The sequence below is a fragment of the Anas platyrhynchos genome, chromosome 2, assembly GCF_047663525.1.
Source record: "Anas platyrhynchos isolate ZD024472 breed Pekin duck chromosome 2, IASCAAS_PekinDuck_T2T, whole genome shotgun sequence".
NCBI lineage: Eukaryota > Metazoa > Chordata > Aves > Anseriformes > Anatidae > Anas > Anas platyrhynchos.
Genome location: NC_092588.1, coordinates 150,081,620 through 150,094,709, shown reverse-complemented (window position 1 = coordinate 150,094,709; position 13,090 = coordinate 150,081,620). Strand labels below are relative to the sequence as shown.

The 13,090-nt window shown below is 37.2% G+C and overlaps 1 protein-coding gene and 1 long non-coding RNA gene across 3 annotated transcripts in view; one reads left to right on the top strand and one right to left on the bottom strand.

Moving 5' to 3' along the window:
- PTPRN2 (protein tyrosine phosphatase receptor type N2) overlaps positions 1 to 13,090 on the bottom strand; it is a 643,897-nt gene that overhangs the window by 166,862 nt on the left and 463,945 nt on the right. The window lies entirely within an intron of this gene.
- LOC110351218 (uncharacterized) lies at positions 2,944 to 4,773 on the top strand. The gene is made up of 2 exons (XR_002398322.4): positions 2,944 to 3,259; positions 3,726 to 4,773. It is a non-coding gene; the product is annotated as an uncharacterized lncRNA (long non-coding RNA).

Sequence of the window (13,090 nt, the reverse complement as noted above, 5' to 3'; positions counted from 1 at the left end):
GGCATCTCTCACAGCTTCTTTGCTTCTCCTTGAACCTCATACATGAGCTCAGTGCTGCTATTGGTAATAGCAGTCACAGGCAGCAGGGGGGGCTCACACACAGGGTTACTTCGGCCATGTATATTTTCATGTTCATTTTCACACTTTGCTGCTGGTAATGGCAGAACAGAGACTTCCCATCTCAGTACTAAACTCTGCAACCTAAATTTTCTGATAATTTTCCTTGGAATTTCTGTACATGAACACTTTTGATGATAATTTTTATCTATTTCTTGCATCGAGGCATTCATCAGTAAATCTCAAAGCACTTTAGAAAGGAGATCAATGTCATTATCATCATTTTGAAATTAGCTTAGCAAGAGATTATTATTTCTGCCATGATGTGATTGCTAATATAAAAGCAGTACAAATGCAATGGCATTTGCCTTTGTGCCATAAGATTAAGGCCGCTATCTAAAGATTTCTTGAACCAAATCGGAATAAAACAGCCTTAGCCTTTTCTGCTATCGTAAAATAAATAAATAAATAAAAATTGAAGGAAAGAAGACAGGAGGAGATATTACTATTTTTGACTAATTAAAAACAAACAAACAAACAAAAAAAAAAACCACCATAGTATTACTATATATTTTACTTAATTGCAAATATATAATTCCAGAGACTGAAAACAATTGCTCGCCAGTCCTCCACAGAAAGGGCTTCACTGACACCTATTGTGAATGGTGGCCTGACCTAGGGTAATGCTGGGCTTGCACTCTCACCACAGGGAACAGCCTCCTTCAGAGAATTTCATGCTATAATGCCATATTGAAAATTGTTGTGTACCATTAGCCATTGTTCTGGGCTGCATCCCTGACAGGGCTTAGACGTTGCCCTTACAATGCAATGCAGCGCTCCTGCAAGCCGTGATAACTCCCTGCAAGTGAGGGAAGATGGAAGGAAGACATTACAAATAAGAAACAGCCACCAATGTCTTCCTGAGGAGTATGATCTCTTACTAACACCTTTAGCACAACACCTTCCTAATTTGTACTTTTGTATATTTTTGCAGTAAGAACATGAGGAAACAAACAAACAAACGAAAAGCATTAATTACATGGGAATTGTACCAGTAATTGTTAACCACAAATAGTCATTTTTGTACTGCCAGAAGAAAATAAAAAAGCAGTCAAGAATGTGTTTTGAAACAAACAGAATATGAAGAGATTCTTATTTTAAATCGAAGTGAAAAATGCAGGTTTTAAGAACTCAGCTGTTTCTACTATTCGAGACGAAAAGCACAAAAAGCAAGAGAAAGTTCTGTAACCTTTTCAATATTCTTCATTAGACACCACCAGTCCCAGCCCCTAGAGTGAACTGCATCATCAAATCAATTGCACCAAAGCCTCCTCTGACTTATGAAAGGCCTCACCACGGAGTTTTCATATACCAGTTATTTAAGTACTGAAAAGTCTTACCTATAGATCCTCAAGTAATTACATACTGAGAGAGCTCATGCAGAGCAGATTTCCAGCAAAGGGAGGCCACTGTAGGAACAAAAGCCTTTTACAGCTGAAATCAGGCATGTATTACAGGTTTGTGTTTTTATAGAACTGCATTAAGATCTGAGCCCTGAGACTAGCTCAAAATGAGCACAATGGGACTTTCTCCAGTCATAAATTCGAGGAGTTATAAAGGCATTTCCAGGACGACCACCATGATGAAAGCCAGGTTCAGGGTTTTCCCTTTTCAACTGTCCGATCAAATAATCTTTTTGATGACCACTGGTAGCACACATACATAGACATGTATGTGGTAATTCTTACAAATAATATCACCTTTCCACATTTTTTCATGTTTGGAAAAAAATAAAGAAAAAATTGAATGATCTCATCATTGTTATCCTCTCATCCCCAGCTAGCACAGACAAGAAGAGAACATCCAAGTTACAGTTTGCAGGAACAGCATCTGCTGCGCTCCTGCTTCTGGCATTTGCATGCGTGGCTCCCAGTCTCCACAGTGGTGGAGCATTTCCTCTAAAACCTGTCTTTCAAACAGAGCAGAAACAGTTTTTTTAAATGCTTTTCAAGGGAGAAATATCAATTCGATGTCTCAGTTCTTTCCAGCTAAGTAAGGATTCTCCCCTCTGCAATATAGTAGAAGCAGCAAAAGAAACTTCAACATCCTCTTCTTTACCAGGGGAGACTATTTGTCACCCTTTTCTCCCCTGTCCAAAGTCTTTTTGAGACAGGACTTTGCAGAACCTTAGCTATGAAGTCAAACCAACTTAACCCCTCTGCTTAAATTCAGTCACTTCAGTTGGTAGGTTGTAAATTCATTGATGTTTTGGGAAGATCTCTGCATATTGTGGCTCCCCCAGAAATATCCAGCTTTCCCCAACAGCCAAATTGATCTATGATGCTTCAGAGTTAGTTGTCTCTGCTCATTACTGACAAATAGTTACACAAAACCAAGTTATATATATATAACTTGCTATAGTTATATATAAGCAAGAATATATATATATACTTATATATATATAAGTATATATATATAAGTATATATATATACAAGCTATATATATATAACTATATATATAAGAAATATATTTTATAAGTCCCTACCAATGTGTAGCTACAATTTAAGTACAGAAGACTAAGCCATTGTGACTCTGATGCAACTCACGTGAGCAAGGTTTTTAAGATATTAAAAAGTCATTGGTTTAGTTTTTATCTGCAATGTTTATATATAAATATATATTCATTGGGTTATAATTTTATTGATATCCCAGAAGCTTTTGATGGGTGTCTATAGATTTTTTTCCAAGTAATCGAATATCACAGACTGCATTTTGATGTTATTTAAAACACCTGTTTGACAAAGTCACTCACCTGCTGCATCCCAATTGTTACCAAATAAAATCCACACCTGGGCCATATTAGCTTAGCTAAAAACAATCCAACATCTTCCTACATAATACAGGGATTAGGAGAAACAGGAGGTCCCAACACAAGTGAGCTAAAAGGTCTCAAAGTACTTGCAGGTGGATGAAAAAGGCAACCTTGAAGTATGGCCTGACCTAAGGCCAAGAAGAAATACCCTGAAACCAATTCAAGTGTAGTTAGCAGAATACCTTTTATTTAAAATACTTTGGGAATCTGATAATTAGTTTTGATTATAATTAGTTTGTTCAGTCAAGAGTTGGAGAAGGCCAGAATAAGTATACTGTCCTGACTACAAACCCTTCCTACAAACTGAAAGGGGCAGGTATTTTGAAACGGTAAAGTATATGAATTTGTTCTGTACTTGTGCTTACACATACCACTGTCTTTACCTTAGTGTCTTTCATATAAGGCCTATATAAGGCCTTTCTAATGAAGGCCTTATATAGGTCTTATGTCTACTTTATGTAGACTTAGAAGAGGATTTTCAAAGGATTGAAGCCCTAACTCCATTTAGCATCTTTTCCTTAAACCCTAATCCTAATTGCTCAATGGGATCTTTCACTGACTGCTGTATCTTTACTATTTTTAAAATGCAAAGGCAGCAGAGCTGAGGTTTGGGTCTATCTATAAGAACCTGGAAAAAAAATACAGCATCTGGTCACAGAGATTTTGCTCTCAAAAGTGACTGATGTTTCTGATTTGTCATTGATTGAAGTGCAATTTATCTTCCTAAGGGAAATAAAAATGATTGTGTTTTTCAACAGGTGTGACTAACCATTTTCCTTGAACAAACTTTTACAGGCGAAATTATCATCAGATTTGGCAATGGATGCACTTGTTTTCCTACAACTGCTATTATAGCAGCACTAATGACTTCCACTTGTGCTGGATCACACTGAACAACCGTACCATGAGGCTCCCTGTATCCCGAGGGATGCTCTAGCTCCTCGGCAGCACATACATAACCTGATGTCAGACAGCACCGTCTCCAACGGCAGCAGCATCCATCAGCTGCCATGAGCCAGGAAAGAAAGCAGCTGTTTCCAAATCTTTTTGAAATGATGTGTAATACACTCAGCTGAACCTCCCTTGCTCTCCCCTGGGATGTATTCTAAATATTATGAATTTGTATTATTAATACTGTATGAGTGTTAGAATATTTATTGTAAGTGTGGGGCCCTAACATTTGTACAACTCAAGTGTGCCTAGGGATTCTCTCACTAAGTGCTGATATGCAACTGCTCCCAGATCAGTGTAAATATCACAGAACAAGACTGCAGAAGACTTTAAGGCAGAAAGTAAAAAACGTCATATTATCCAGCAGAGCTGATGCTGGAAAGTATGCAGATGCATGACAGGCAGCTAAGAGTGAATTTTGACAGTGCGTTAGGCAGCCAGTCTGGCAAAAGTGCAATGAGATTGTTAATGAACAAGAGATCAATAGTCTTTTAATTTCTCCACCTGAAGTGCTGCAAAATGCTCTCTGTAACACAAGGTTTTCCACAAAAGGATGTCAACCGCTTGCTAATCAAAACTACTTTCTGCAGCAGTGGTGTGCCTCACAAATCGCCCTCTAAGAAACTGTTCCTGATTTAGATGTGAATCAAATTGCACTTGCGGTCCAGTGTGGGTATGCTGTAACAGGAGAAAGCAACAAGGGAGGACACCTACTGATATATTAGTTTCTATTTTATTAGCAGAAACCGTGTTAAAGCCAATTAAATTTCATTGAACAGAAAACAGTTGTGCTCTTATGGAGATTCCTGTGAAGGTTTCAAGATAAAATTGAGTGTCACCAACAGAAGCTGTTAATTATAATTGTTCTTAATAAAGAGGGAGCAAAAATGAAGCCAGAATTTGAAACTATTGCTGCTGATTTAGCAGATCTTTTAATAAGGATTCATGTATGAAATCTGTTCTCAAAACTCAAGCTAATATTCCAGCAACACCAAAACTGCTCATCACAAGCAAGCTAATTTTTTGATTTTCAGTCTGCAAGAATGCATTAATTTTTTATTTATTTAATTTCAACATTTCTGTCATAACTTTCTGTTTCATAAGATACTCATTAAGGGGCTTGAAATGCCTGTTAAAATGTATTTTTCCTATTTGGATGCAAAGAACATTCTGCTGGATATTAATTCTCAGAATTAATTCTCAAACAGGAATGCTTTCTAGTGCCCACATTGTTAAGTGTTCAAGAAACTGAGCTAACAAAGTTTAACTTAAATTGCTAAACACATAGCTTACTGCTTTAAAAGCTAAAAAGTTGTAATTTCTATTTTTAATTATATATATATATATATAAACACAAAACACCTTATTCTGTTTTAAGAAATTCCTCTGACAAAACATAAATTATTTGCATTTCCATTTTTTTCAGATGCTTTTTTTTTTTTATTATTTTTTAACTTAAGACAATGTGATCAGGTGTTACTTCAGCAAAGGACATTTTGTACAGCCATCCCCATCAAGTGGCAACTGTTTCACTGCTGAATTAAAAAAATCCACACAAGGCCAAGTCAGACTATTCCTGCTATATAATCACCAGGCTGCTTGCAGACTCAACAGCTGCAAAATTCTTCTTCTGACCTGAGCAAGCCCTGGCTTTTCAGATTTTGGCAGCTGCCACCCACCTTCTCATATGTACCACATAATCACATCAAACAAATGTTCCTTTAGTCTCATGACTTGGTCCAAAAAATTCTATCATTTTAAAAATTCTGCAGGAATTTGCATCCATCACCATCACAGGCTTCCTCACCACTGGTATTAATTTCCCAGTTTGTTCTGATCATTTTGGACCACCGTGCATCTTTTTTCCATCTGACATAATGTCTTATGATCTTCCACTAGAGTCTATCAGCCCAGACTGAACAGCTACATTTGTGTTCTCCTTGGACTTCTGCCACTTGTACCTACCCCTCACTACTATGACTTGGCTCCCATCTCTTCCCTTTTTAAAGACCTTTTGTTTCTTTCCTACATACATACAAATATACATACAAGCACACATATATATATAGATATTTTGTAGAAAAAATAGAATATATAGAAAATTCTATTTTTCTTTTTGTTGTTAGTTTATTTTTTCTTGTAACAAACTGTGTAAATTCTTCCTGTAAATCAGAAATCAGCTTTATGAAGTTTTTAGGAACATGAAAGGTTAAGACTATCTACAAAATTCTACTTGATCTTTTTTGTTTGTTTGTTTGTTTGTTTTCCTGTGGGGGAAAAAGAGATATTAATTCCATTAAAAACATTCAGGATAACATTCTGGCTCCCTGTTGAAGCCTCATGATGTGAATGGTGTTGTGTGGAATAGTGTTTACTTCCCCCTTTCTGCTCTGTCATAACCTTATTTCCCCTACACAAAGTGTTCACACTGTAGTAAGATGTACACTATGTAGTAGTATGGGCTTTCCAGCTGCCACCTTCTGGGAGAATAACATCTGCTTTAAAATCTGCTTTAAATCTGCTTTAATAATGGGTCATTTTTATTCATGCATTTGGCACTTTAAAGCCATGATATATAATTTAATACAAAAATACAAAATCAATAATGATTTAGTTCTAACTATAAAGCGAGTCTCGGGCATAGATCAATTTTCATAACATGCTAGTAATCATTTAAACACCAACTGATGCCTGATTAAAAACAAAACAAAACAAAACAAAACCTCCAAGAAACATTTTGATGGTTCTGAATTTAGGAAACATGACTTCTGAGAGAGGATTCTGCATTCAGTAAAAGAGCCTTCACTCTATAGCCCCTTTCCCACTCCATTATTCCTCAGTTAGGATCACCATCCAAGAAGCACTGGATTAGGACTTCACAAAGAACAGTGATATTCTAGCATGTCATGCAAGATTAACAATTTTCAGTCTCAGAAGCTTTCATAGAGCAGTGGTTCTGACGTTAAGTAATCTCAAAAATGCAGGATTAGGTATGCTGTATAAACCTTGCCAATTAGGATAGCTAATGTTATGGAAATGACAATAAGGGTCAGCCTTTCCAAGAGCTGCCAAGACTCCATAAACGTGGACCTTGCACTGCTGAGTATGAATCAATAAAATGGAGATGTTTGGGCTATTTTCAGGGCAAACAGGAACAGTCATCATGGGATTGTCATTCTGTTCTTGTAAAATAAATAAAAACAGTACTAAACATATATGCATTTAATCACACTTTAGAACACCTAGTGTACACTTGTTCAATTCATAGTAAGCTCCAACATGGAACATCTGTATCTCCAAGACAAGGCATCAACCTCAAACCAGCTGTAACTTCTGTTCCTAAACAAGATTCCAGGATTTTTGAGCCCTGAGACATCCCTGTGTCTTTCTAGGCTTGGAACCTGCTGCCTAAAACCACAGGGACAATAACACAGTACGTGAATGAGGTTGCCCGAAACTAGCTTGGTGTAGGCACCTTCTAGTGGCCCCTGAGCCTTGCATGCAAAACCCCAAAGTCCAGAAGGCATTTTGAAGCTTAATGTGCTCCTTTTTGCCTGGGGAAAGGGAAATCATCTTCCTTTTCTGGAGAAATCAAAGCCAAGAGGAAGTCCTCCAGCTTCCAATTCAACTAACTCTTTTCAGTACAGCATACAACATGTATAGCCTGCAACTTGCTAATTATGCCTTCACCACAGTAAGACTAATTTCAGATTCTTTCTTTAGCATAGCATTTTGTTTTGAGCTAACAGAAATGCTTAAATGAAAATTTGCTATTCAGTTTTAGTCGACCTTGGACAGGTAACAGCTAACTAAAGTCAATGGATAAATCAGACATTATGGTATATATCAGATGTTAAAATAAAGAGTCTTCCTTTTCAGATCAAGTTTATGAGGAAAGTTAAGCCTTTGCAAAAGTGAAGTCTTCACCAGAAACCAGAATTCCCCCATGAAGGAACATAGGCTCATAAAACAGAGCAGCCTGCACTCACCTTCTCCCACTGTTTCTAGAAGCCTTATATGTGTTTTCTCATACTTTAATTAAAAAATTGGCAAAGCTCCCAATACCCTCAAATCCATGATATTCATTTTTCCCTAGTAAACTGCATCTCACTTTACTTTGGGGACTGTAACATGATCAACTCTTGTAGTCATTTCTCTATTGAGTTTTTTAGTTTGATCTTATTTAAGATTAAAAACCGGAACACCTTTTTAAACTGAGAATTTCAATAGAGAAATGTCACTTTTGCAGAGATATCTAGTGAAAGAGATGTTTCTTTACACAGTATTTATAGAGCAAAAGCAAGTATCTCAGAAATACATAACTGTCCTAAAGCAGTAGCTCAGCAAATTATTGTTAGTGCTGACAATTTCCAAGTTCCTCATATTAACACATGAAATTGTGTGGGATTGTGTGAAAGCATTTTTAGGATCGGTTCTGCTCATCTGCATAATAAAACTTACTTTTATGTATTTCCTGTCATCTAAAAGATCTCAAAGTCCTTCACAAACCTGAATATAAAAAATAGACTGACAAACATTAATTCCTCCCAGAAAGTCAGCTTCTGTTTAACAATGCCAAATATGAAATCGTTTTCTCATACCTACTTCTACAAGAGGTAATGAGACATTAATGAACAGAAAAAGATGAGCTCGCTAGAGTACAAGGCAAGCATCTATGAAATTCTGTTGAAAAATAAGAAATAAATTAAGACATCAATACGAGCAAAAAGAAAATAATCCAATCATGGATGTTTTACCCGTTTGGACCTGAGAGAATTTATGTCCCCTTGTAAGAGTCACATTCTTCTGATCTAGATGGAAAATAGAAGAAACTTCACACTGCTGTGGGATGAATATGGAGCCTGTGTCCTCCCACTGAGTCTGGCATATGTTTACACTTGCCTGTAATGAGCAGCACTTGGAAGAAGAGTGGCAGCCCTGCGGACCTTTCTGAAATGAGGATGGCTTTCACCCTGACAGTGTGAAAGAAAGCAAGGCCTGTCAAAGGCTGGGTGTATGGAGGGATATGGCTCATTTTTTCTCTTTCAAAGATCAAAATGAGGGCTACGATCAAATTGAGGGCTATGAAGATGGTGAAGGGCCTGGAGGGGAAGATGTATGAGGAGCGTCTGAGGTTACTTGGCCTGTTCAGCCTGGAAAAGAGGAGGCTGAGGGGAGACTTCATCACAGCCTACAGCTTCCTCATGAGCAGGAGTGGAGGGGCAGGTGCCGATCTATTCTCTTTAGTCATCAGTAATAGGAACTGCAGAAATGGTGTCAAGCTGAGGCAGGGGAGGTTCAGGTTGGATATCAGGAAGAGTTTCTTCACTGAAAGGGTTGTTGCACACTGGAACATGCTCCCCAGGGACATAGTCACTGCACCAAGCCTGTTGGAGTTTAAGAAGTGTTTGGACTCTTAGTCATGTGGTCTGAATTTTTGGCTAGACCTATGTGGTGCCAGGAGTTGGACTCGATGATCCTTGTGGGTCCCTTCCAATTTGGGATATTCTGTGATTCTATGAAAACGGGGATTGACCTCTCCTGGGGTCCTGGATGTAGATTTGGGTCTGAAACCTTGTTCCTTGCAGTCGGTAGGCTGCAGGATCACAGACCCAGTGTTTCAGTCTGTATTTTGTGTATGCCATCCTTTTGGAATTATTTCTGAACTACATCTTTCTTTTCTCTAAATTTAAACGGATTTGCGGTCTTTCTTATGAGTGCTTTTTTATTTTAATTTTTTGACTACAAGCATCAGTTTCACAGAGGGTGAGTATTCTCTACAGCAAGCTACATAATTAGAGGATTATTGGTAACACTTTCGTATTGCAACCTTTTCTATTCTGAAGTAGTTATTTAGAAATGTATGTTTTCATTCTTTATCGGTTTTACCATTGTCATCTACCTTCAAGAATATTAAAATCTGAGGTTTTCAGTGTTTCTTGCACTTTTGTGAAATTGAAATTTTGGAAAAGTGGGGAAAAAAAAGACTCACAAAACTATGCTTTAAGTGTATTAAATCTACACACATCACACTGATGGTGTATGATTAGATGCCATAATTATTTTCAGAATACCTACTTTTCACCTTAAGAGTGCCACACAGTATTTAAAGATTTAAATGCAGAGCCAATATCATTGTATAATTTCACTTCTTGAGCATCAATATGATTTTTTTTTTTCACTTCTAAATAATAAAAATTAATTCAAGACCAATCTGCTTATAAATAAGTGTAAATAACTGGAAGCACTAAAAGGTGAGCTACTGCTACAGACAGTGGAAATGCTTTCATCCCCAACACTGGAAGCCTGACCCAGACACCTGATGTGATTCCTTGTGTAAGCAAAGCAAAACTGAGGAAGGAGACAGTGACTGGAACCAAGCTCTGTGTCAGAAGCCTTTGTGGGCAATATATTCCAGTTCCTTGTTCTCTTTTTGGGTGTTCAAGCCATACCTCTCTTTTCCCATTCCTTTTATCCCCCTCCTGAATTGTATTTCAGGATCAGAAATATTTTATTTGGTCTATTCAAAAATGAGTTGTCTATTTCTCTCCCACAGCTACAAAATCCACAGCTGACCTTCACACTGCATTTCAGGATGGCATTGCTTCATTTTTCATGCATAATCTGATTTCATTATACAGGTCAGAATTACTCATAATGAAAAGTAGAACTAATAACAAGGGGCACCATTGATGCTTCTTGTCTCCTCATTAAAGGACTTCAGTTTACTATAAATGGAACCACAACAGAATATACATGCATAGGAATCACCACAGATTTAAGCATTTTGTTCTTTTTCCCCACCTCTCTCTCACTTAAATAAAAAATTCTTATTTTCTGAGTACAGAATAATCGTCTTGGTTTACTTCGTTTTATTTAGATTGGAAAGACTGTCATTAATCCGGTTTGGTAAGATGTTCCGCTCACAATACAACAGCAGCAGCACAGTTTTTAATGCACAACTCTGCATGAAAACAGAACACAAATCCCCAGCTCTCCACCCACTGTGCAGTGGAATCTGTGGGTGACAAAGTGCAGTCAGAAAAGCACATTTGCAGTCTGTAACAAAACAAATGCTATGACGGAGAAGAGAGGAAAAAAGGAAGGAATTTTTAGAAAGGACCCAAACCATCATTTACCCTAGCAGGAGGATGTGACTGACTTGTTACTTTATAGCTTTATTGATTAATAAGATTTGAGGATACAGCATTGCTAGATTTTTATTTTTTTTAAATAACTTCAAAAGATGGTTCGCAGCTATTCAAAGTTGCTCACATTTACTTTGGGATTGAAATGAAGCCTTTGAGCATCAGGAATCCATTCCAGAGGGAATGAATGATGTATTTTGATTTTTTGACTTGCTATTGTACTTTTAACAGATCTTTTTGCAACAATTCAATTTTTTTTTATTTAGTTTAAAATTGGAATGACTTGCTTATCTGTGGTTGAACACACCAAAGCAGAGGAGCCACTGTTCCTATATGCTACTGTGGGAAATGGGATGCTTACTGTTTGGTAAACACAAAACAAAGCTCTAGGTCTGCAACTGACTCCAAGTCTGCAGCCAGCATACATTGCAAAGTCAATTGCATGATCTTAGCTTCCATGTTATCTAAAATATATGGTTTTTATTACCCTGAAAATAGGAGGTAATTGTAAATTACTCTAAATTATAAATTATTTTCACATGAAGACCCTGGCCATTATTGGATCCAGTCAATGTATGTCTGTGTCTGACCTCAACCTCTGACAATTAGGTCTCGAAGAAAACAAATGAATAGGTCTGGAAGAAAATAGTGCAGTTTAATTCTATACTAGTTGTAGCAATGAGTATTTTCCCTAATGCATTTAAAAAAAACAAACTAATTCTGATGTGACTGCCACTGCCCATGCCAGACTAGAGAGTCACACTGATATAAAGCTGAAGGAAGAGAAAGCAAGGACCAAAAGAGTTTATATTTCTTCCAGCTATTTTCAGTTTTACTTATTAGTTCTTTTATATCACATACAAGAAAGGGTTCTCTTTTTATTCCCCACAACACTTTCATTAAAAGAGAAATAATAAATAAATAAACCAGTAATTCAAAGCTCAGAAAAAAATAAAGGATACCAGATTTTAAGAGTGAAAGATTCCACCCCCCCCCCATCCCCCCTTTCCTTCTTAAAATGTCCTGGTTAAGAGTTCAAAGTATTTTTTTTTTCCTTACAAGCTAGGCTGGAATAAAATACCGTGCCCAAGATTTGAAGAAGCACAATTTTTAAACCACATGTGGAATTCAGTTTGTCAACAGTAGGGGAAACTAGGTATGTAAGAAAAATATCCATTTCTTCAGTGTTCCTGGCATTTTTGCAATTTTTAAAGAGTTTTTAAGATATTAGGGAAGTGAACCACAATAACCAAGTTACATTTCCCATCCATTTGATTTAAAGCCACCTGTTTCTACCAAGGACACAGTCACCAAGCAGCTCACCTCCGGCCATCAGCAGGCCAGTAGCAGAGCTGGGGAGGGAACCTAAATCCCTGTGCCCCAACAGAGCATTGATTGTATTCATTAAGCATCACAGCTCTCTGATTTGTAAGCCCCATTTTAATGCCTCTAGTTTTGCATAAGAAATGGAGGCAACCAGAATATCCAAAAAGTTTGAAGATTCTCAGTATTGAAATTAAAATGGAAGCTTTGAAGAAAGACAAGGAAATAACAAAAAAGTGTCAAAGGATGGTGGCTGATGTGCAGATTTTTCTTTGTATTAAACTGAGTTGACAGAAAACCATCAACGATGGCTGTGTCTCTATTCTCTGTCATATCACTTGAAAAAAATGATCTTTTTTTAAAGAAGCTGTTATTTTCTCTGCGGAGCTTAAAACTTCTGCTTTGTAGCACCTTATTAAAGGTCTACACTAATTTTTAGACAATCATATTTACAAGTGCCACAGGAAAGGGGCTTCTAGAGGTTGGAGTCTCTAAAGCAGTAAATCTCTAGCAGCAAGGCTGTTCATTGTGCTATGGACGTTACAAGAGCCATTATTTGTAAAAGCCTCCTGTGGCCAACATTAAAAGTTCAGTTATTGGTCAGTGTTGAGTCCTCAGGGAAACATCATGAACAGCAGAGTTAGAGTTTTTTAAAAGCCTAGGATGCCTTAATTGTGAAGTTTGTATTTGTCTCTGTGTCTAACTGCAAAAACAAAGCCCAATGCAGGCTGTACTATT